The sequence below is a fragment of the Adiantum capillus-veneris genome, chromosome 13, assembly GCF_014529385.1.
Source record: "Adiantum capillus-veneris isolate H3 chromosome 13, ASM1452938v2, whole genome shotgun sequence".
In the NCBI taxonomy this organism is placed as follows: Eukaryota; Viridiplantae; Streptophyta; class Polypodiopsida; order Polypodiales; family Pteridaceae; genus Adiantum; species Adiantum capillus-veneris.
Genome location: NC_140943.1, coordinates 64,994,050 through 65,015,612, shown reverse-complemented (window position 1 = coordinate 65,015,612; position 21,563 = coordinate 64,994,050).

The following is a 21,563-nucleotide window of genomic DNA, read 5'->3' as shown; positions in this document are numbered from 1 at the left end:
CATCAAGGGACAGATTATTCCTACACTAGACCAAGGATCTTTGAATCAATTAACACACAATCTTTCTCTCCTGGTGTGCCAGCACCTATTCAGGCTGAAGAATATCCTGAGCTCCCTTGGCCTCTAGGTTCTCTTCAAGAACCAGGTGAATCCTCCAATGATCTACCACCTATAACTCGAAAGATACATCATTGATCTTGTGATTGATCTGGAAAGGGCAATCGTATCTCATGTTGAGCGTTGGGTAGAGCTTCTCCTTTCCCCTCATCTTTCTGAGCCTAGCCTTCTCTAACCAAAGGACCCAGCCACCTTTTCTCAATTGCAAAATACCTTAAATGCTTTTTAGCTCCCCTCTTGGCCTCTACCGAGAGTTTGGCAAAGCCTCTTTTTCCTTTGCAAAAGATGTAGCCAAAGCTCTACAAAGTGATCTCCTTGGAAGCTCTTGTCCTTGGTGCACAGGATAGGTAGAACCCCAACAATCTCAAAGGGAGCCTTTCCTAAAGAACAATGGTATTGTTGGTATAACCAAAGGTAAATACTTATGCCACACAGACTTATGATCTGCACCATAACATTTAGCAAGTCCAACACCACTTATTTGGTGATCTGGGACTCCCATTAGTTTGAGAGGAAAAGAACTTGAGAGTGATACCCAAATCTCCACACAGAGTACACCAAAACAAGTTAGTCATCAAAGGATTTGTATCTGATACAAAAAATATACAACTCCCGTCATGATATCTAAAATCTAAGCAATGAATAGTCTAGCCATATGATTTGCCTTCATAGCCTTATCTTGTAGGTAGGTAGGTACATCTACACATGCAGGTTGGCCTATCTAGTATAGGCAAAGGCTGAAACAATCCAGGTGCTCAATGCTTATCGTACTTGACCTTGCAACGGACCATACAAGTCATAACAAAGGTATCCACATCGGTCTTCAGTTGAGGGCAAAAGAAATATGACTCAATTGCCATGAGTGTTGCATCACCGCCCCTATGACCTACAAAGGGTGGATTATGACACTCAAACAAAACCTTTTATCGCAATTCCTTCTTCGTTGCTTGCTTCATCCACAACCTATCTATGAGAGGAGAGCCAAAGACCGTCCCTCCATTTTGAAGCCCATCATTGAGACTGTCTCTCCATTTTGAAGCCTATCATAGACACTGTCAAAATGCGGATCTGTAGCATACTGCTCTCACTGTGTCTCACATATTCTCAAACTCAAGATCGAAAAGAGTAGTAAGGCTACAGCTTGCGGTTCACATGACAAACCACACCCTTCTCTCATTCTCCTTCCCTTGTACATGCATAAGTAGGAAGTGGAAGAACTTTGCCCATTCTATCAAAAAATTTAGTCTAACTTAAGAAATACTTCAGCCTCTAATGGTAAGTATGAACATTAAAATCAGGACATAATAGATAGACAAGAAGTTTTGGACAAATTCTCACAATATTTCCCACAGTGTGACTTACCTCAACATCATGAGCTTCTGTGAGGGAGGCGCCACATACCTAGCTAGGTATGCGGTGCCTCTCGAGCAGAAGCTCATGATGTTATGCATTGCATGAAAAACACTGAGAAAGACTCCATTTTCCTACATGAGAAAATTTCTAAATCTTCTTGTGACAATGCTTCTAAGAACATAAAGCATGAATAACTGCTAGGAGTTCCTTCTTATGAATCTGAGCTGCCCTTTTGAGAAATCTACTCTCATAGGCTACTACATGTCTGTCCTGCTGCAAAAGAGCTTCCAAACTGCTGCCACAAGCAGGGTGAAGAACGGAATTGAATGAGGCTCTCAGCCATTGACTTGACACATATTCTCTTCTTGATGTGATGCACTAACTCTGTAAGGCGGTCTATTAGGTAGAGAACTATCAGAGTTAAACTTTAACAAGTTCAATCTTTCTTCCGTCAGTTCATAAAAATTACACTTGGTCTCATAAAAATCAAGTAAGGACAAAGATGGGTTATACTTATTTTGGAAATTGCACATGGAGTTACAATGGGAATTGATTCTTCTTCCAATTTTTGCCCTCACGTACAGTGTTGCAAATAAAGCTTTCTAGCTTGAGTTTCAATCATGACATTATATTTATGGTCCTTTATTTATTTATATTTATTTAATCGTTGATATTTATATATTATGTAACTTTGGAAGTTTTACTCTTCAGTGGGACACTTTGCAACTTTGTGCCCTACTTCATCACATGAGAAACACTTGCATCGCTCTCCCTCTAAAAAGTGGACACAACCACACCTTGGATTGTTTTCACAATAAAAAATTTTGAGAGGGAGAAAGTGTATGTGTATGTAGAGTTTTTCACTCAAACCAAAGGAAGGAAAGACAAGGACGTTCAAAAAGCTGCAAGCCAAATCTTCCTGTAAAGATTTAAAATTGGAAAGAAAAGACAAGGCTTTAAAGTTGAAAATTAAAAAAATTAGTTTATTCATTTTCTTCCATGCTTTGGGTTTGAGGAAAATGAAAGCTACACATGGAGAAAAGAGTCCAATACATGGAGTTGGAAAAACTAGAAGAAGCTCACATTTTACTATGCACTTTTAGAGACTCCCAAAAAGATTCATAAATTCTTACAGAAGTGGGGTGAGCCAACTACACCTCTTTGAGGTGCAGTTGCTCTACCCCCCCTTCCAAAATAACAATTACTTCACTCTTCACGTGTGACCACCACATGGTATGGTTAGAATCCTTGATCTAACAAATTACCCCTCCCGTGTGGGGGGTACCTTAGTTCACAAAGTACAATTATTAGGAATGTGCTCTACAACTTTGCAATCATGCATCGATCTATCAAAGTAGACCTCCAAGGCTCGTATTTATAGGCATTGATTACAAAACCAAGTGCTCAAAAGCTATGTGTCTTGTCTAAAAGCATCTGCTAAAAATTGACACCCAAAAGGCTATAAAGTTGTCATGTCATCGCATACAGCTAACATGTCATCATCCACTTTTGGATCCACAATTCACGCTACTTTTTTTGGCGGGTTATGCACCACGTTTTTGGGGTCCTACCATACGGTGCCACAATAGCAGCTCGGTTCTTTTGTTCAACTCGATTGACACATCATCATTTTGGGACATACCTCCTTAAAAGAAGAGTGATCGCCCTCAATCTTCATGATGCTTGCAAAACAAAGAGTGGACGTAAAAATAGCTAAGTAGACAAGGACTATGAGCATACATGCATTTGATGACTCAAACCGTAAACTTAGAACAAAGACACAAATCAATTAACAATCATAATCACATTCACCTCACTATCCGTGTCGAGATCTTTGACATGAACCGTGACCATTATGACTTATCTAGCCATCACATCCAGACCAGGTTCATCTCAAATGTCTTGATGCATGAAATCTCATCACTCTAGATTCACATCCTAAATGTTGCAAACATTTCATCTTTCACACATAAATAATACAGGCAAATGTAAGAGTGTACATGAATCAATTAATTTTTATAGGAATTCCAAACCATAACCACACAAATTACAATCAACATGTTATGTACATATCATAAAGCTACTCCACAGAGTATCGATGCCTTGTCAACACCATCAAAATCTCAAAGAGAAATCAATTACTTTTATTCCCATCCAGACAATCTATGACAAAGGAGTTGAGTGGCTCCTTTTGCAGTACACATTGCACTCGATTCAACTGGCTGATTTGACATGCACTTTTCAAATAGATGGAGCTTAACTAAAAGCCTCAATGTAAAGCTCTAAAATCTGAGGAATATCTGCTAAGTCCTCCTCCATCCGCTTTGCATTAGGAGCTGGATAATTCATAAACTTGACCAAATACCTGCGGATCAACCTACAATTCACTTTCCTTGTGCGCTAGGACATGTTCTAGTATAAGGATCTCCTTAGTTGCTTATACCTCTGGTTGCTCCTCTGGCTCCCTTTCCTCTAGCACCTCACCTTGAAAGATCTCAATAGACTCACACACAAAGCTTTGTGAATCTTCCAAGTATCTAGCAACTTCAATGGGAAGGATACATTGTTGATCTTTTCTAAAATCTTTGTTGAGCAGTAATTTTGTACCACAAAGATGTGCTATTTCCAAGTTTGAAATACTAACTCTTTGTCTTTCCCTTCCATATATAGCTTGTTCAATTTCTCAAAGCACAATGCGATTACATGCAAGAAGGTATTTCCACATATAGATATTTAAAATATTTCTTTTGATTTTTTCTATTTGGGGTAGAATGAGCTCTTTGTCTTCTTTCACAACTTTGAATGCACAATTTTGGTCATCAACCCTAGCGTATTGTAGCTTAAGTGCATAGTATGTAAAGACTTAGTGAAACAATGGACATGGTTTTTGTTACCATACAAATAGTGATGTGGGTGAACACACTCAATACAACTGGAACACATTTTACCATCCTTATTAGGTTTGTCTACCTCATATATGGAAGTGTTCCTATTTACCAAGCAAAACCTTTTGACCAAGTATAACGTGCCAAGATATTCATTTACCAATGTCGTTTGTGTCTAGTTCATACTTCATTAGGAGCATGTCTTCATTTAGAATCCAAAAGTCAAATATGTCAAATTTTGGATTAACTTAAATGAGCTCATGCATTCATACATGGTAACAAAATTTTATATATTGTGTTGATATATAGTGGGAGGATGAAGGTTTCAAACAATAGAAACGATTTTTCAAAGAGCATTTTATCTAACCAACCAACCAACAGCTTGACAGCCACCAAAAAGGGCCATAGATGGAGAGAGTCATCACGTAGTTAACTCCAATGCATTCTTGAAAGGTTTGCAAATGACCACATTGTTGGTGTACTAGGAGTAATCAAACACTAGGAGTGGGTCCTTGTACACCAATAACACAGTCATTGCAAACCTTTCAAGAATGCATGGGAGTTCACAACCAAAGAAACCACTATAAAACACTTCCAGGTATTTTCTTCTAGCCCAAAAGGATCATGCAAGAATCTCATCCTTATTGTCTCTAGCACTTGCCCTCTTCTCAAGAGGAATCATTTGTATGTTTTGATTTTTTTGGCCCCATAGGTCATATATGACCTCCCTATGGGGACGATAATCTCTACGGGAAGGAGATGAACAGAAATCGAAAACGGCATCTTCATGGGCGGAATGTCTTGTTAAGACACAAGAAAAGGTTGATGAAGCAGAGAAATGGATTGAGGATGCGAAGAAAGGGAAGGCCCAGATGCCTGAGACCACACCTACCTCCACCATTATTAATATGACCATTGAGGAAGAGCAGAAAAGGAAGAATCGGGCTCTGCATGTGCGGGTCATAGGAGTCAAAGACAAAGAGAATGTAGATGAAGAAGTGAGGGAACTGCTACAACGCATGGGCATCACAGAGCCTACTCACACAAGTGCATGGAGAGTAGGGAAGAAAGGAATTGATGAGAAGGGAAACGTAAACGATAGGGCACTTATTCTCCGCTTCCCGAATATAGAAATAAGGAAAGAATTTCTAAAGAAGAGGCCAACTCTTAAGAAAACTGGTATTTTCCTGTGAGATGACCTTACATTGGCACAAGTGGCACACATGCAAGAGTTGATGCCAGAGATCAGGGCAGCAAGAGAAAAAGGGGAAAATCGCTTTTTATAGAGGAGGGAAAGTAGTGGTTCTGGAAAAGCGCTCATCATGACGGTGCGAGACCTATGGGGCGACGCTCCGGATAGTGGCGTGGAATTGTAATGGATCATATAGGCTAGATGTAGGTGCCTTTGAAGATAACTTTAGGGACAGAGACATAGTTTTCTACTGAGAGACACACCAGATACCGGGACAGCTTATGCCACATGTGAAGGGGTATTTATGGGAAACAGTTGGTCGACCAGATAAGAGATCTCTACGAGGTAGCCGGGGTTCAGGAGGAGTAGCAGTCTTATTTAAAGAGGAGCTGAAACCACTACTACAGATTATCAGGAAAGATGAACAAGCAAGGTATATGTGGGTGAGAATGAGAGCCAAGACAGGTAGATTTCTATATATCTCTATATGCTACTTCCCTCCAAGTACATCAGTCTACTCCTCACCTACAGGACAGTCCCCTTTCTCCATATTGAATAATGGCATATGGGAGTTCTCTAGAGATGGAGACATCATTCTCTTAGGAGACTTTAATGCCAGAACGGCCAACTCTCAAGCAGTATTCTATGATACTTCTGAGGAAATGCTCAGAGAAGTGGATTTATCACAGGAGGGGCTTACTAGAAACTCACAGGATAAAGAACACACTGAATATGGGAGACATCTCATGGAAATGGCAACTACACATGGTTTGGCCATACTTAATGGTCTAGAGAATTTCCCTTTATCTGGGGGATTCACATGCTTCCCGCACAGGCATGGGGCCAGTACAGTGGATTATGTCATGACTTCACCAAGCTTTATTTCTAGTATCGAGGACTTTAAGGTGGGACCCAGACCGGTTGGGATTGCAGTGGATCATGCTCTCTTGACCTTATCAATCTCCTTCCAATACAATGCCTCTCAAGTACAAAGGAAGAAGACACACAAAATATATACTTTCACGCCAGAGACTGATTCAGTCTATGTGGAAAAGATCTATAATAGGATGTGAGTAGCCGAGCCAGTATATAATGTAGAGGAGATTACTTCTCAGCTAGCAGAGATACTACATGGAGCAGCACAAGAGGCATACCCACATACTCAGCCTGATCAGAAGAGAGGATCTGGGAACATGCCTCAAAACAGTTGGTACGATGAGGAATGCAGAGAGACGAGAACCCAGGTCCAGAAAGAACTTACACTTGGGATCATCACATATAAGCAATCTCGGATTGCTCTTCGACGTATAGTACGTCCTAAGAAAAGGGCATTTTTAGCCAAACTGGAGAAGGATTTATATCAGCTCTTCTTGAGTCAGGACTCAGATGAGGCCTGGCGTTTATTTCACGAGCACTCATCGCCTCCGACAATTACTTCTCCTGAGATTTGGGGTCAATATATAACATCATTATATACGGTATCTGGACGGCCTCCATTACCAGATCCGCTAGAGCCATGCCCTGCTACTAGTACTTTCTTTACTACGGAAATGGTGGAAAAATCCATTGATAAGATGAAGACAAGAAGAGCATATGATCATGAGGGTTTAGTAGCAGAACATCTGACCCATGCGAGGGATCTACTGTCAGAAGTCCTTGCTCGTCTGTTTAATCAGGTCATGTGTGAAGGATTACCTGAACCTTGGAAATTATATACTATCGTACCTATTTTCAAGTCAGGGGATCCTATGATACCCAGGAACTACCGTACCATTATGGTGGGTCACACATTGACCCGACTGTACGCATCCATTCTGGAACAAAAATTGAGTAGATGGGCAGAGAATGAGGGCATAAGGGCAACAGGACAAGCTGGATTCAGGAGGGGTTATTCCACTTTAGATCATATTCTTACGCTCAGAGCCATTATTGAGGAAGGAAGAGCAAGCGGGAGAAGGATGTATTGTTGCTTTGTGGATTTTCGAAAAGCTTTTGATACAGTACCAAGGGCCAGATTGATGCGCAGAATGCAAGAGTTAGGGGTCCCCAAAGAGATTATCTGGGGATCATGGCTGGTTACGTACGTACTCCAGAAGAGGATTCCGACATTGTTCATTCCACCGTTGGAGTAAAGCTGGGATGCCCACTGTCCCCTACTTTATTTGGTATGTATATAGATGAGGTATCAGATTACATTGATAGAGAGGGTGACAGAGGTGCTCAACTTGCAGGGTCATGGATCCCTCTGTTGTTGTATGCAGATGATATTGTATTGATAGTAGAATCACCAGATGGAATGCAGAGGCAGTTAGATGCATTACATAAATTCACGGAGGATAGCGGACTGTCGGTAAATTTGGGTAAAACCAAAGTTGTGGTGTTTAACACCACACCGTAGTGGGTTAGGAGATCGGCACCTACATTTTCATATGGCCAAGATACTGTAGAGTACACAGATGCATACACATACCTTGGTGTGGTATTTACAGGACCGAAGTTTACTCTTAAGAAAGCAGCGGATGCTAGATTGTCCAGAGCCTCTGCGGCCTTGGGAGGGTTGGAGAGGATGTGTTCACAAGTGCAGTTTTAGGAACCACGAACAAAACTTTGGCTCTTTGATACTATGGTGGATTCGGCTATGCTTTATGGGGTCCATATTTGGGGACCATCTGTGGATTAGGATAATTGGAAGTCAATGGAGAGACCTTTGGTATCTATGATTTCCCGAATGATTAGAGCCAAGGCCTCCGTACCACACGCGATTACCCGAGCGGAACTAGCTGTCCCTCCGATAGAAATTGAAGCTCTTACCGGATCAGTGTCCTTTATATGGGTTATGGGATACAAATAATTGCCGATATACTAGATTGGCCCTCCAATCCTCTCGACAATTAGCAATGAAAGGAGATATGTCATGCTGGTATGCGCAACTGTCCTCGTGGTTTCAGAGACACGGGTTCAATATGGAAAGATTACCCCCCTTCCAATACTCTCTTGAGGCTCCATCAGTGGCAATCACATGAACGGAGATTAATAAAATCATCCGCCAGGATCTTATACAGTTGGACACTAAGAGGACATGGGTAGACCCTACACAAGAATTGGGCAGAAGATGGCCGACTACAAAGAAAACTTCCTACCGCTATCTGAAGATGGTTTTGTGATTCGCCTGAGCTACATGGATACCCACCTGTCTCATGGTTTGAGATGTGCTATTGGTCAGATTCGTACATCCTCACACCAGCTGGAAATTGAATTTGGCAGATTTAGGGGAATCCCACCTGAGAGCAAAATTTGCAAGTTATGCGGAATGGAGCCGGAGACAGAATTACACTACATATGCCATTGCACCGTATACTATGAGATACGTGGGCGTTTCCATTGCCTATTTAAAGAAGTCTTTGGACCTCTAGATAGAGTCATGCAATACCAAGATCAAAGGTGCTTAGGCCTGTACCTACTGGAACTACATTGGCACAGGGATAATCTAATGAGAAGACAAAGAGCACTACAGCCTCAGAGGTAGATCACAGATTTCTTTGGATCGAGAGAAGCAGGAATGGAAGGTGAAGCAAGAGGCCAGCATCGAGCACAAAGGAGTACCCACATTCATACCAAAGGCACCCTCATTGACAGGGCGATTGAGCTTAGGAAATCGAGACGACCACGACCGAGATGCAGAAGCACACTTCACCGGAGGAGACTACAACAAAGGATTAGAAGCATTCTAGCCAGACACCCAGAATGCTCCTAAGAAGTTTATCTAATACTTTTTAGTTTTTCGCATTTATTTTCACACTTTCACACTTTTCAAACATTGTAACAGATTCACCACTTTTGTATCAGTTTGGTCTGATAGGTCACTCTGGCCTTTTGAAGACGTTAATATAACATTTCATTTCATTTCTGTGTGTGTGTGTGTGTGTGTGTGTGTGTGTGTGTGTGTGTGTGTGTGTGTGTGTGTGTGTGTGTGTGTGTGTGTGTGTGTGTGTGTGTGTGTGTGTGTGTGTGTGTGATATTTATACTCATACCTTTATGCCTCTAGGTGGGATCTAAAAGAATCAATTTAAGTGTGAAATTGGTTCATATTGAAATTATTATTTAGGCCATTAAAGATCTCCTCCATAAACCGATTGATATACAACAAGCTTTGTGTAAAGTTCCTCGTGTGGATAAACTCTACCTGTAGAAATATCTCCACATAAAACTTTGTGAAGTTAAATTTATTAAACTCTGCACACAGTTAAATGTGGAAAAGCATGAATAGGGAGTAGACTTAGTATATGTGACCCAAACAAGCTTCTACCAAATTTCTAAGTGTGGGTACTAACCTATTGTATAGACTCCAATTTTCAATGCTTGTTAGCTTAACTGAAGGCTCTTCATTTGATCTTTCTACTTGAGTATTACTACCTACCACTTATTATGGTTAGCTACTAGTTTTCACAGTGGTTACTTGCTACTAGGTGGTAGCTACCAATAAAAATTTTTGGTAGCTAGTGTATCACCTACTAATGCTTCTACCCAAATTTGGTTATCCCTTGTGAAACTCTAGATAAAGGTCCACTTATGCATCTAGTGCTTACCAAGATGTGCATATATATATTGACATGTACCTATCTTTGAAATCAATGCATATTTTAGAACCAATGGATGCAAATATACACCGTTCCAAACGTGAAGTGCATCAAGCACTTTTGATGTTTTCATGAGCCTATCACACTTGGCATCTAACACATTGCCAATAGCAAATACTGAGTATGAAATGCCCGCATATCACATATGCCTACACAATATTGCACACACGACACCTGCATCATATTCTCAACCATCCCATCTATGGCATCACTCTCCAAACTTGATTGGCACCTGAGTGAAGATTATAGCTCAATTTGTGCTCTCGACTTGCAAAGCTTGAAGCTTGACCTGACTTGTGATGCTTAGCACTTACATAGCCTCTTGAAAGGGGGCACACTAACGTGGCCTCTTTTAAAGATGTTTTTCGATAGTGTTTTGTTATGTTTCTTTGAGAGAGACTGAAGTATGGTAAAAAAAAATTTGGTATGAAACTTGTGCAAAATCTTGAGAAACTACTCAAAATGCATTGACTTGTTTGATGTATTTTTTATGTCGACAATATTTGTTCCCCTCATGTTTGTTGCCCAAATTAGAGCATGCAAACGTGTCTTGCTTAGACAACAAACAAATAAAGGGCCAATATTCGTTTTTGTTTCCATGCAAAAAAAAAATTCAATGCTTGATATGTTTTTTTTTTTTTTTTGCAAAACTCACAATTGTGAGTGATTGTATGATAAAGTCACCAAAAGATATACAAACCGGCCTCAAGCTCAGGCAAAGCCTTGACAAGGACAAAGTAATACATCTGAGCTTGGTTACAAGTACCTAGCAACGCAATATTGCGCACAGTCCACTCCTTTACACAACAAGCTCAGCCGGATGGTGAGGGTTGCCCTAAGCCAATCATCTGATTTATGCATATTACTTACCACATATATAAACTCCTTGCTTTCTTGTACGATCTTTGAGAAGCTATCCAGAGAGAGGTCACAATTAAACGCACGATTGTTCCTGGCCTTCTAGATATTTTTGAAGAAATAATATCTGACAATTTGAGTACAAATAAGGAGAGCAGAACTACGAAACTGTTTGCCCCACCAAAGCACAAATCTCCCTTGAAAAACCCTATCTTCCACGTCCTTTGTATCCATTTGCACAACTTTCCTACACCTCTAATAGTCAGGCACTCCATGAAAAGGTGGCCGAGGTCTTCGCTAGCTAATCTGCACCTTGAACACCTATCGGGTCCGATACCACGCGCTTGAGCCTTGACGCCTATTGGCAAGGCCCCCCAAAGTACCTTCCATAGGAACATCTTCATAAATTGAGGCCACTATGGATTCCAAATGTTCTCTGTGACCTCTACCAATCGAGCCTCGGACCATTGCTTCTTCCACTGCTAGTTTAAAGGGGCAAACCATCAGCCTCATGGATTAACACTTGGTAAATGCCCTTGGTATGGGGTTTGGAGAAACGGCTACTCATGGGGCTTTCCACTCAAAAGTAGATTTGCATATCGACATCAAAACAGTGTCCATCGACATCAAAACAATGTCCAGGCCTTCTACAACCCTATAGATAAAAAGTAGCTTCTCAGTGTCATTGAGTTGAAGTTGGGCAACCACTTGGTCAGAGGATTTCCATCACTTGCTATCTCTATCCTAGAAGTGACTCAATCGTTGAAGTCCTTTATTGTTCATCCTTCTAACAATTTCTCTCCAATAAGGGTTCAGGATAACCCCAACAACTTTAGACAGCTAGGGGGACCTGTGCGATATGGAGTTCTGGAAGAAGTATCTAGTTAATTCACCCCATTCCAGTGCCCATGTTTCTCTATTACACTTTCGCACCAACTCTCATGTGATGCCACTTAGTCTAAGGCTAGCCCACCTCGGGGCTAAAAGTTTGTTGTGCACCTCGATCCCTTTCCATTGACCACCTTCAGAGCAGAGTTTTGCCTTGTCAATTGTATCATTGGTCATGATAGCCCAAGACTGGTCTTGATTTGCAATTGAGACCACAAACTTGGCACACAGGGCCTCAACATGAACCACAGTATTGACAATTCCAAGGCACCTTGGACCAACAGTCGAGCGATACCTTTTCACTTTGCCCATTACCACAAAGACAAGGCTTTAGTATTTTTCCTCCATAAGAATCTTGTAATCGGTTTCAAGAACTTCTTCCAGTTACATTTGGCTATTTTGAGGAGCGAGCTGGTGAAGGCAATATAAGGAAGCATAAATGGATTGATCACTCTGACCCGACTCTAGAAGGGAAGCAACACATACTCCCACCTTCTCATTTTCCTCTGAATCTTCTCAAGGACCCACACTAGAACCTTTGCTTGTGAGTAACATCCATCCCTAAGGGGGGGCAGATGCCTAAAAATCCAACCCTTAGACACAAGCTCCCCTGACCAGCCTGATGGGTCAAATGAGTCATTTTTCATCAAGGATATCAGTCTAGACTTCTCAATACTGCACTTCAACCAAGAAGACACAACAAAAGTCTACACAAGCTCAAGGGACTTCCTAAGCACCTGAGGGCAGACTTTCAAGAAGAGGAGGAAGTCGTCCGCAAACATTTTGGCAAGGAGCTGGTCATTAACGGGCAAAGTTAACCCTTGAATTTCCCCCCACTCAATTGCAACTTCGAGAATCGTTATCAGATGATGCAACCCTATAGCAAAGAGAAGAGGGGCTAGGGGGCATCCTTGCTTGATCGATCTTTTGGCTTCAAAGGAGCCCATATTTCTATCATTGAATAAGAGCTCAGATTGGCTACCCACACCGAGAGTGTGTATAAGCTGACAGAGGTGCAGCTGAAAGCCCAGTGATTTCATGACATTTTCAATGAAGGACCACATAATTCTATCATAAGCCTTATCCAAATCTAGCTGAAGCAGAATGCACTCTTGCTTTGTGAAGGCTGTGTATTCTATGCGAACCATTATTGGACATCAAGATGTATAGACCTTCCTTTGATAAACCCATGTTGATGAGGGGAGATGACTTTGTCACGGAGGGGGGCAATTCTAAGAACGATAGCCTTGGCACGCAATGACTTTATATGCCACAAACATCATAGTAATGGGACATTAGTGCTTAATCTACGAGCAGCAAACCTGTTTCAGGATAGGCTTGATAAGCCCTCTTTTCACATTGGGATCCAAGGACCCTTTGACCAAAGCACGGTTAGCCATACACATCGGGACCTTGAGGTCCTCCCAAAACTCCTTGAAGAATTCACGGTCATACCATCCCAGCCAGGGGATTTCTCCTTGCCAAGAGCTTGCAAAGCAAGCGAGCATTCATCTTCAAAGAAGGCCATCTCAAGACGATTAGCTTCGTGTTGGAAAAATTTCCCGTTGACACTCTCGAGCAAGGTCGATCTAGCTTCATCCACTTCTTGAAGAGCGAGACTCTGGTTGGCCAATGATATGGCTAAGGTGATCAAGCATCATCCTATCCATAATGTCTTGGTCTTTAGTAACATTCCCATTCTCATCTGTGAGTAAGTGGATGGAGCCGCGGCTCTTCTTGATTTTTAGGGCCCTAAGAACATGCGCTTGATTAGCGACCTCTGGCTAGAGGAAGGTCTCTCTAGATATCAATCTTATCCTCTTGACCTCCTCGAGCTACTGCTCATCCACGATGGCTTTCACTTTCAGCCACCTTTTGTGTTCTTCTTCGGAGGCCAGGCCCAAGGCTTTTTAGGAAGTCAAACTAGCAACCTCCTCTTCAAGCTTCTTCCGGTTCTCTTCTCGAGCCCTTTTCATCCAAGGGCCTGATCTTTTGATCGCTTTTTGAATACTTTGAGCAAAGAGATCCCAAGCTTTAGGTTTTTCAAGATTAACATCTTTATTGAGTTTGCTCAAAGCTTTCTTGGGAATATTTTTTTTAGCGGGTTCTTGAATAGGTGAGCCCCAATAACAAGAAACTGCTTACTTCCCTTGGGGGTCAGCCCCTTCCCCTTGGATTTCTTGGGTTTCAGGTGTAACGGTAAATGGTCCGACATGCTCTTTGTTGGTAGTACCTTCATCTCAAGTAGCGACAAGATCCAATCCACCTAGTGAGAGTAGTAACACTTGTCAAGCCGAGAAGTTGTGCGGACATGATGGAGGCTTGTGTATGTGAAGCCCATCGTGTTGTTCCAAGGACCCACCTCCCATCGGTCCATCTTAGCCCAATTGTCACAAAGACCCAGCCATTTAGTTTTTTCAAGACCTGCCAACAGATTGGTTGAGCCTATTTTATCCTTCCTGTTCTCCACCATATTAAAGTCACCCATCGGTAGCCACTCTCCTTCAATAGGGGAATCCCTAAGGTGCATCCAAAATTTGGCTCTATTATTTGTATTGCAAAGGCCATATATGTTGACTATAGTGATAGATTGATCCGCCCACATGATTCTCACTCCTAGGGCTCTCCTTGAAGGGTGGTTAAGGACCACTTTGGGCTCCAAGTCCTTGTCCACAATAGAGAGGACTCCACTGAACCCATTCACTCCCTCTCCATAGAACACCAACTTCTTTCCCAACGTCCGTTTTCTTCTGCTGCAAGCATGTAGATGATGTTCTTGGATGGCCCATCAATTAATTTTTTTCTCCTTTCTAACTTCCTCCTAAAAGAGGGCATGTTTCTTTCGGGTCTTCATTCCTTTCATGTTCCATGAGTGAATAGCCAGGACTTCCATCATTGGCAGAGGGGAACAAACTCTACCCCTGCCCGGTCTTCGCATTTGTGGCCCTAGGACGTGCAAGAAAATCCCATGACCATGAGGAACCTCCAAATTCAATGCTAAATATGTTATCCACATCTCAAGACATGCCCTTAATTTTCTCCAAATTACGGCACACTAATGTGCCATACATATTTTATACATTTCACACAGCTACATCTATTCTATTCGCTCCTCTTTCACTTATTAGCAAGAATCTCATCAGATACACTATGCGCTCAAGGCTCGTCAATCGATTTCCTCCTCAAACCAGGCAGCAGCCAATCATCAAACTCGGATCGTCACTTCGGGGGGAGAGAGTCACGCAGGTTTAGCCACTTCGGGTTGCTGCCCTGAATACGAGTAATTCCATATTAAAAAAACAAGAAGGTCTTCCGCCTTCCCTCGACTGCCACTTGAGCGCCTCGTACGGCTCATCTGAACTTCCATGTTATCCAAGTCTGAGCCCCTGCATGTCCGTACTGCGACGCCATGCTTCTTGCGAACTCCGCCACCTCCGCACACCAGATGTCATCATATTCCTTCCAACGCATGCTCGCACGTCTCTTGCTCTTCTTTTCTATTTCCTTCCGCTTTCCAAAGCACCTTTGTAGATTTCAGTTAATGAAACATCGTGGCTTCCTACTATTTTAGGTCATAAAAATTCTCTCAAATCATATTAAGTGCATAAGTGATGGGTGAGTTTAGGAAATGAAAAGATATATGAATGTGGAAAGTCAACAAATGCATGAAGATGGAAAATGAAAAGACTCTTGAAAATAAAAAGTCAATAGATTTTTTGTGTCCATATAAATAGGTGTTTCTCTTCTCTTTTATTTTTTTTTTAGCGTTTTCTTCTTTTCAAAGTGTCCTCTCTCTCTCTCTCTCTCTCTCTCTCTCTCTCTCTCTCTCTCTCAATGTTGCATCCGTCTTTTATAGCTAACATTGCTGTAGATCTACGTGCTTCGTCATTGCCTATGGCTACGGGCTATAGACTAGTGCATCACTCTTTTTGTTGTTGAGGGAATCTTTGAATTAAGAATGCCTTTTAATTCTTTTGAAGCCATTAGTAATACCATTTAATTTTATATGACATTAGTCGGTTTGTATGATGACATTAATTCCAAATGTATGTCCAATTATCTTCATGCTTTTGAGTTTGCTACCCATACCAAGGCATGCCACTCTTCCACTCTTTAAATGGTATATAGGAGTATTGTTTGAAGTTATCAAATGCTTAGAATCAAGCTATGACCAAGTGCTGGCAAAGCTTTTCGTGGATGATTCCTTGCTCTTTCTTAAAGCTTTCCCTGAGGTTATCAGGAAAGCTCTGAAAATTGTGCAAACCTTCGCCTGAGCCTCAGGGTCAAGGTGCAGTGTTGAAAAATCGAGATTGATCTCTCTCCGAGAATGACTCGTTTGATCTGTCTATGTGGACTGGGGAGATAGTGTCAAAAGGGATTTTTTTTTTTTCACCTGGGAGCCTTGCCAGGGGTGGAAGTTACTCACAAGTAGAGATTCTTATGGATTATGAAGAAGGTCAAGATTAAGATGCGCAGGTGGGAGTTCGTGTGTCTCCCCTTCACAAGCAGAGTGAAGGTTATCAATTCTCATGTTACTCTATATAGCCTTCAATGGTTTGCTGCTTCTTAAGCTAGCTCAATGCAACTGGAAAGAGTTCTTGAAACCAGTAAAAGAGATTTCTTTGGAAGAACAACACTAAAAGCACAGCACCCTGGCAATGGGCAAAATGGGAGATGGTTGTGAGACCTGTGGAGCAAGGTGGGCTTGGGATTCTTAACCCTAGCACTCACGGGGAGGCTCAACATGCCAAGTTTTTGGTAGCCCTCACTAAGGAACAATAGGCTTGGGCTATTATGGCTAAGGATATGATGGACAGATCCAAAATTTGCTTGCAAGGTGGACAGTGGAAAGGGGTTGAGGTGCACAACAAGTTGTTGGCCCTGCAATGGGCCATCCTAAAACTTGGGGGTACGACATGTGAGCTTACCCATAAATGTAACAGAGCAACAGGGTCTTTGGAATGAGGAGAGTTATCAAGGTACTTCAACAATTTATATCTCATTGGTCCCCTTGGCTCTCCAAGGTTGGAAATGTCCTTCTGACCCCTTTTTTGAGGGAAGTTGATCAACTCGCTTCTGAGTTTAGCCTTAGTGGGCTAGAAAGATTGTTGATCAGCATAGTCCTTGAGCAGCTCACTATGTGGTATCTGCCAGACTATGAATCCAAGCTCGAGTGAAAAGCTTCGCACTGGCTTGTGAAAAGACATTTCCTAAGACCCCAAACAAAGGATGTGTATCTTGCTCTTATGAAATCATAGGATTAGTTCTCCCCGCTCAATAAACAGTGGGGAAATAATTAGTCAGAGTCAAGGTGGGAAATGATCGTCAAGAACATTTGGTGCCCGCAATGGTCGGATAGGATGAAGGTCTTCTTATAGAAGGTGCTATGGGGAGCCATGCCAACTAGAGTGAAGATCCTTGCTAGGGGAATTGGTCCAGATAGATGATCGCAATGTAGAATAGCTTGTGAAAATCTTTCCTACCCAACAATCTGTGATCTTGCAGGTAAGATTTGCAAATGGGTCCAAAAAACCTGGAAAAATAGGATTCTTCAAGAACGGTCTCTTCTTGGGAGGGAAGATGTTCAAGAGTCATACACTGCTCATTGCTACACAAATTGTGAGGTATTGCTACTTTAAACACATTTGGAAGACAAGGAACTGTTGAATCTTTGAGAACTCTCTAGAGGTAGCTAACTTCATGGAGATAGTCAAAGAAAGCAGGGTAACCATCATCGCCATTTGAAAGCAAAGGAACTTAGAAGAGTGGAGAAGGACCCTTGGGGACGCTTTAATGGACGTGCAAAGGTGAATGTGTGGGATCATCCATAGTCAAGGGGTGGCTCCCCCATCAGCCGATGTATCTAGAATCCATTGAAGTGGTCATGGCTCGTCACGAGCATGGCAAGAATTTGTAATTTTTGGATCTGTTAATATAACCCACTCACCATTGTGAGTTTTGCAAAACAAAAAAAAAAAAGCTTTGAAAGGTACGACTTTGAAACCATTATTTCAAGTAATTTGCAAAGATGTGGTTGGCTTAAGAGAAGAAAAATGAGTTGGAGGGGTTTCACATCAAGCAAAATGAATGGGTCAAGGAAAACAAAGCCGATGGATATATATGTGTGTGTGTGTGTGTGTGTGTGTGTGGGAGAGGGGAGGGGTATGTGGCAGCACTACCAAGGCATCGACTTCCAAGAGCAGGACGATCTTTGAACCATTTGTTGGATAGTGCTTTGGCTTGAATAGGAGGCAAAAGAGAGAAAAAGGGGTGTGTGGCGGCAAGGAATAGGAGCGACAGCTAGTAAGTGTAGAGTGGATAGGGGATGAGGGAAATGATATACACACATGTGTATCCACTATAAGGTAGGGCAAATGGAAGCAGGCAAGCGTCACCGCGAGTGCAGGGATGACATCCAGGGCAACGCTTGAGGGGGAGAGTGGCTAGATGAGGACACAAGAGTTAGGGGACAATAGATGAGAATTTTTTTATATGTTTAGAGTCTTGCACAATGTGCAACAAAACCAATATGTTCGCTTCATTAGCGTAATGATTTGTGTGTGATTGGGAGCACTCGAGGTCGTCTCCTGGTTCTACATGGAGGTTCTGGTCCTTGTAGTGGTGCTGCAAGTAGAGTTGACGAAGGAATCTATACATATTCCCTATAATGAAAGGCCAAAAGAGCGGGATATCTACTATCATCGCAATATATTGTGATATCCTTGCAAAAACAATGGCATTATGCTATATCCACGTCTTTGCTACCTACGATAAGCGTGCCTTGTTTTGGGTAGCAAAACTAGGAGGGCAAGACTTTACCAATTTCTCCTTTTATGTTCTCTCATAATGCTCATATTTTCTACACAAAATTAGGAAATCTATGTGCCAAATTCATATCACCAATTGAAAAAATTAGCCATTTTTAAAAATGCAAGAAAAGTAGTGGTGATGTTACTCAAATCGTGTTTTGTGTTCAAAGCAAGGGACATTGCATGCCTTTTTTTTTTTTTTTTCAAAACTCACAATTGTGAGTGACTATATCAGCATTTCATCAAGAAATGTACAAATCCACCTCAAGCTCACACCGAGCCTTGAGTGATAGAAAGTTACATCAGCCTAGTCAGCCATACCATGTACCGAACAATTAATGAACCTTCACACAGGACGGCTCGATTGGATGGTGAGGGTCGCCCCAATTCAGTCATCCGAGCTTCGCCCTTTTCCTACCACAAATATAATCTCCTTACTTTCCTGTACTATCTCTGAAAAGCTAGCCACAGATAGGTCGTTGTCAAAAACCTAGCGGTTCCTGGCCTTCCAAAGATTACTGAAGAAACAATATCTGATAATTTGAGTACAAACTAGAAGCGCAGGATTTTGAATTTTTTTCCCACCAAGGACATATCCTTCTTAAAGAAACCTATCTTCCACGTTCTTTGCATCCATTTTCACACCTTTCCTGCCAAGCCTCTAATTGTCGGGCATTCTATGAACAGGTGGGTGAGGTTTTCGCTAGCCAAACTGTACCCTGAACATTTATCAGGTTCGATACCACGTGCTTGAATATTAACACCTGTTGGAAGAGCCCCCCATAGCACCTTCCATAGAAAAAACTTCATGAACTGAGGCCACTTTAACTTCCAAATATTCTTCGCGATTTCAAGCCATCAAGCTTTCGACCATTGTAACTTCCACTTTTTGTTCATGGGGCCGAACCAATCAGCCTCTTACACTAATGCTTGGTAAATGCCCTTGGTTAGAGGTTTTTAAAAAAGGCCATTCTTGGGCCATTTCCAAGCTTTCCACTCAAAAGAAGAATCCCAGACCGACATCAAAATATTACCCAGGACTTCTACAACTTTAATGATAAGTAGCTTCTCATTGCCATCGAGTTGAAATTGGGCATTTTGCTGGTGAAAGGATTTCCAACACTTGTTGTTTCCATCCAGAAGTTGATTAACGTTGGATTCCTTTATTGTTCACCCTTATTGCAATTTCTCTCCAATAAGAGTTCAAGATTAGACCAGCCATTTTACACAGCCAAGGGGACCAATGTGACATGGAATTCTGGAAGTAACTGGTTAATTCACCCCATTCGAGTACACAAGCTGATCTATTACAATTTTGTACCAACTCTCCTGTGATGCCACCCAGTCTCAAGCTAGACCAACTTGGGGCTAGTAGTTTGACGTGCATCTTGATCCCTTGCCACTGACCACTTTTAGAGCAAAGTTTTGACTTGTCTATCATATCCTTGGTCATGATAGCCCAAGAATGGTCTTGTTTGGCTAATGAGACCACAAATTTGGCACATATGGCCTCGGCATGTACAACTGGGTTGAGAATCCCGAGGCCACCTTGTAACATCGATCGAGCTATGACGTCCCACTTTGGCCATTTCCATGGTAGAGAGGCTTTAGTGTTGTTCCTCCATACGAATCTTTTAACACTAGGTTGGTATTGGGACACTTTTAGTCATGAGACACTTTTATGTTTTGTTAAGTGACCATTTTGCTTGAATTATTTGAAGAGTTTGAAACTAAATTTCTAGGTGCTATACATCCACAAAGTTGCCTTATGAATTGAAAAAAACTTGAAATTTTTTTGGAATAATGATCTTACCAGTAACCTTACTCTTGCACAACATATTTGAAACTAAACTTTGTGGAAAAGCGGGTCATGTTTTTGGCTTTTTTTTTTTTCAAAGTTTTGCAACTATACCACTCTAAAATTCATTTTTGTGAGGTTTATATTGCTAGAGGGTTAGCCTTAGTAGTCCTCAACATGCTCTTATGCTTCTAGGAAGTTTTAAGTGTTAAAGTTGAAAGTTATGACCAAAATACAAGAATTGCCTAATCTTGTTTTTTTGCCAAATTTAGCACTTTTATTATTTTTTTGGTGGCTTTCTTGATATCCAAATGCAATTTTGATTGTGTAAGTGTCATGTGTAACATAAAACTAATCTTCCTTGAGTTTTGGGGCACCTAATATGCTATATAGCATATTATGGTATACAACAATGGTTGAGTTTTTCAATTGCATAATAATACGAGACATTTTAGTGTAGCAAGTATAGCTTTCTAAATATTGCTAACTTCTTAGGCCAATTGTGTGCATTTTGTAGGCAGTAAGCATATCTAATCATAAACTTCAAATTTGGCTAGATATCAAGTAGTTTCTATGACATTATGTAGGTCATAATGCTAAACCCTGTTTTTTTATGTTTCTTGTATTTAGCACTTCATCATTGTCCACAAGGTTCCACTTGGTAAGAGGTATATTACTATTTTAAAATGCTTCATGGCTCCTTTTGAATCCAAGGCCCAAAGGAAACTAAGAATACATGTATATAGTATATGTATTGAGTATATGTATTGAGCATGACTACAGAAACTTTGATGATAAGTCCACAAAATGATAAAACTGTAAACTTTTTGTACCCATTTTTTGGCCAAAATGAAAAATAGTGAGACAAAAGCAACCATATGATTTGATCACCAACCCATTGAAGTTAACGAGGAATTTTATCTAATGTCCTACAAAAATCCCTAGTTTCATTTATATGCAATCAACCATAAGAAATGGTTGTTTTGGGCAAAATGGATTGGCCAATCCATCAACTTTGGAGGCTTG